This window comes from Haliotis cracherodii, unplaced genomic scaffold (genome assembly GCF_022045235.1).
Source record: "Haliotis cracherodii isolate W230 unplaced genomic scaffold, xgHalCrac1.p SCAF_22, whole genome shotgun sequence".
Taxonomy (NCBI): Eukaryota; Metazoa; Mollusca; class Gastropoda; order Lepetellida; family Haliotidae; genus Haliotis; species Haliotis cracherodii.
The window spans coordinates 1,862,498-1,866,947 of record NW_027266278.1 but is presented as its reverse complement, the minus strand read 5'-3'; the positions used below and the strand labels follow the sequence as shown (position 1 = coordinate 1,866,947).

The 4,450-nt window shown below is 38.0% G+C and overlaps 1 pseudogene; it reads right to left on the bottom strand.

Annotated features, from left to right (window-relative positions):
• Positions 1-283: 283 nt before the first annotated feature.
• On the bottom strand, positions 284-901 carry LOC139471427 (uncharacterized; annotated as a pseudogene).
• Between the last annotated feature and the right edge of the window lie 3,549 nt (positions 902-4,450).

Below are 4,450 nucleotides of genomic sequence, written 5' to 3'. Positions count from 1 at the left end.
ACACGAATGAAAACACAAATGGATTTTATTTTAAAATTATATCATGAATCAATTTCTTTGATTATTACCATGAGAATTTGAACTATAAATATTAGTGAAACTTGTGTCTTGGATTACAATAGAATAATAAAAAAATGTTGTTTTTTTAGTGTGACATCACTGTCTTCTCCGAGAGGATCAAAGCAATCAGAGTTATGCCCCTTCCTCATGAGCTAATCAGAATCATGTCTCTTGATGCAGAAACACTAGTATGAGGTAAATGTGATAAAATCATCGTCACATTCTAAAAGTCTCTCATTTTCTCTCTCAGCTTCTGTTCTACTCGTTCTTTTCTACTCGAAGTAAAGAAATGAGTGTTCAAGTATTGTTCGTTTTCATAGCATTTGGTGTTAAGGAGTGAAAATAAAAGTCTGGATGATGATGTAATTTGCTCTCTTGTCTTTTCGAGGATAAGCCTGGGAGACATTGTTCACAGTGCATCATCAAAATAACTATCAACCCTCTCATCAGCAGCCATCATCAGACACGGATGATGGACTTGAGATAAATGATCGACTTCACATCAGTAACAGTCTTTATTGCACAATTCATTAACTTTGCTCTGAAGTTCATCCACATAAACAGATGTCATCACAGATTCAAACACTGAACGAATGTGTTTCTTCAGGTTATGGTTTCTTTTGTGACGCCACCGTCTTGAAATAACAACTTCTTGGCTGGTCACAGAGAAGGGTCCCCGGTGAAGCAGACTCTCTGCTGCTCCATTCACCTGATGTCTCAGCATTCTCTCGAGACATCGAGAACCAGTAAGACAAGCCGCAAGGTGACTTCTTTGGAGAATTCTTCCTTCCTTCAGCCCTTCTCCTTGGCTTCCAGTCACCCTGAATCGATTTCCAATCATCCTGTAAGAGCAAACAAAAAATGTGTTAATTATCAATTAATATTTTTCCCCATCATGCAAATTTTAGTTCATGTTATACAAGTTTTTGTTTTCTGACATATACATTTAGTTTCTAACATACAAGTTTTTAGTTTCTGTCATATAAGTTTTAGTTTCTGACAAGTTTTTTTTTCATACAGAAGTTTACCAGCAATAAAAGGTTATTTATCTTTGATAAGATAAGTGAATTAAAGTTTCTTTTTACATCATTTGTGAAAAACATTTTGCATAAGAAATACCTTTTCACAGGGACACAGGGATGAAGTTTCCATATGCTATATCATCCATGTTCTTTGGTGGGAGCGAGGGGCAGCGACTGATTGACAGAATGAAGGTGACGTTGATATTCCAAATCACATTCTAAAATGTACCCCACCTCACCTTCAGGGTCGAGTTGCAACCAATCGATAGCATCTATTTGTGTTTCGTCTACCCATTCAAAATGACCTTGAGGTAAAGGACAACTCATGGCTGCACCATACAAATTGTTAATGTCAAAGTACATCAGGTGAGATTAGGGTTTGGACGGGTCGAAATCGGACATGTGTTTGTAATTGGCTTGAGCGTGGCTGTGATTGATACTCGCCACGCCTCCTCTCACTGCGTTTGAGACAAAGTTGTACATATCGGGATCGGGCATAAGATCTAAGCTCACCCCCGTCATCAAAAGACAAGCATCCATGGCCATCCCCGGGAGAGTAAAGTACTGACACGGGTCCAATCTGTAGTAGCTCAAACACATGTCACGGAATGCTTCGAACACATCGGTCAAAATCAAAGTGTCTACGGCAACGTACAATTCCATGAACTGTCTCGCCGATGTAATTTTGAAAGTCTCCCAAATGTGAGGGGCGAAGGCATAGTCTTGTTCAGAAATGGTGTCTTCCGATAAGGAAGAATAAAAGTCTTCACGACTCGGAAATTCTGTTCGATCTAATTTTTCAAAACTGTCCACATATTCATAAAAGTAGGGTAACTTTCGAGTCAGCAAATCCACATGTTCGGGAAAGTTCTTTTCCAAACAGACAAATTGTTCTTGGCCTTTGCTTCTCAAATTATTGGCCAAATTTTGTAAGCTGGTGTTTAAAAATTTGAAACTGTCCAAGAAACGAAGTTGATCTATTTGAAACATGATGAAGTGTTCCGAATTTTGACCTATGCACGTCAACTTTCGATCGCCAAACAGTTCTGCTGCTTGAAGAATCAAATGATTGTCATACCTCGAAGCATTGTGACAAATGACATTGACAAATTTGGCTTGGTTGTAGTTGACGTTGCAGTAATTGTGACACAGACCCCTGACTCGACCTGTCAAATGATCGTGATCGATATGTTGATCTTTCTGGTGTACTTTCTCCCCACAAAGATAGCAATGGGTTTCTGAAGCTAAAGTCAACCTTTCCTCATCTGTTAATTTCATGGGCACAGGATGATTTAAAATGTCCATGATTTGATCGTAATCCTCCAAAAGGTGTGTCATGAAATGCTCTGAGGCCCGTTCACCGCTATAGGTTCTCAATGGAAATGTGTACATGTCGGGTTCTCGACATACAATTTGATAACTGTAACCACAGGGAATGTGCTCATGGACGTGGTGACTTCTCCTCTCCGATGTCTCATTATGTTCTAAAGGTGACAACACAGATTCAAAATCGCAGTAGATCACAAAGGGGACTTTGACTGTTTTGGCATAGTGACCCAATCCAAACCTTCTAAAGGCTTTGTTTGGTTCAGGCATTTTAATTCGTTGAGCTTTGTGATAACAGTAAGGGGTGTGCTTTTGTAATCTATCATCAGATGTAAACGTCCACAAACATTTTCGACAAATGTATTTGCTGTGACAGTCTCCAGTTTTTCTGATCAAAGCTGGCAAACTGGAGATCAGAACATAATGAGACAGTGGGGGTTCGTCTTCCTCCTCTACTTCTTGAGTTAACAGGAGGAGCTCGATGTGACGCTCTTTGGGTACTTCGGAAGTTACTGAACTGATTCGTAAAGGAAAGATGACATGCTGTTGATTATCATCTTCGTCAAAACCATAGACATTGATACTTACATTGTTTGTTTTTTCAAATTTTGAAATATGACTCATGCTCATAGGAAATTCACACCCTTTCAAATCTAACTGGTGTAGTTTGTCCTTGTAGTGATTCACTTGTTCTCCGACCAGATCAGACTGAACGGGGAACAGATGAGCCAAAATGCAATAGGCAAAACAGAGGTCATCGTCCACGTTTTTAATGTTTAACAGACAGCGCTTGTTCTCTAGCGAAGGAGGGAGGGGGAGATATGAGCTTCCGCGAAAGGGTTGAAATTTTACCACGGATAATTTCACGCTCAACACAGTTTCAAAGTTTAAGGTTGAACTATCTCCTTCATAATTGTCCATCAGTTTCATGATTGTGTTTGTGGCTTCGGTGTACAACGCATCCCAGATCATCAGCTTGGGTGGCTGGAGACATTTTGGTTCGAAAGTAAGGTTCAGTAAATGAATTCAGACCGTCCGAGTTTGTTTTGCTGAATCTAAATTGGGTACAAAGTCCCCACTTGATACTATGTTTTGTTTCAATTTCTGTTTTCAAGTGATGAATCATGTCAGGTTGAATTTTCACAAAATAATAGTAGGGATCATTTCCCTCTTGGTCCTGAGGAATAAAATCAAATTCCCTGACATTTCCATTTATTGCTTGTCTGGAACATGACTGTTGATTATCTACATTAGTTTTCCTACGTTTAGCTGCAGCCCCGCCACCACTTTGTTGATTTGAATGGGATTGTCTTCTGTGTTTAGTGAGATCTTTCACTGATGGGAAAGTGATCGAACATGTATGACAAGTAAAAGTAAAGGTAGAAGTAGAAGTAGATGGTTGTGGATCTTTGTGTTGACTTTTTATGTGTCTTTGTAAGTTATCACTACGGTTGAATAATTTGGAACATATTTGACAATCAAAATGTTTGGAAGCTGGGCCACAATTCCTCTGATGTCTAACAATGTGCTGTTTGTTACTGTAGGATTTGTGACAAAACTCACATGTATACACAGGTGTTGTAAATGGGGTAGACATTTATTTATTAATTTATTTATTTTTTTTACATAAAGTCTAGCAAACAATGTTCTTGGAACACTTCTATTTTCTGAAATAAATAAAGAGATAATAAATAGAATAGTTTGTCTTTCAGACTATTAAAGTCAACATGACAATTTAAAGGAGTTCGAAGTGTTCTTCATAATCACAACTATGATAGATCTTGGGACAAAATTTACACTGTTTTAAAATTGATGCAAGGATGTAATACTTGTGATATACTGAAATTATAATTATAATTATAAGATCTTTTTAATATAATTGTTTATGCAATGTAAAACATAAAACTCTTACCTTTTGTATGAAGAATAAATCTATCCAATTTGAAAAACAAACTCCTGTGTCACCTTTTGGTAGGGAGAAAAATAAATGGCACAGATAGGCACAATGTTCATTTATGAACCAAGGGAGAGGGAATGTGAGG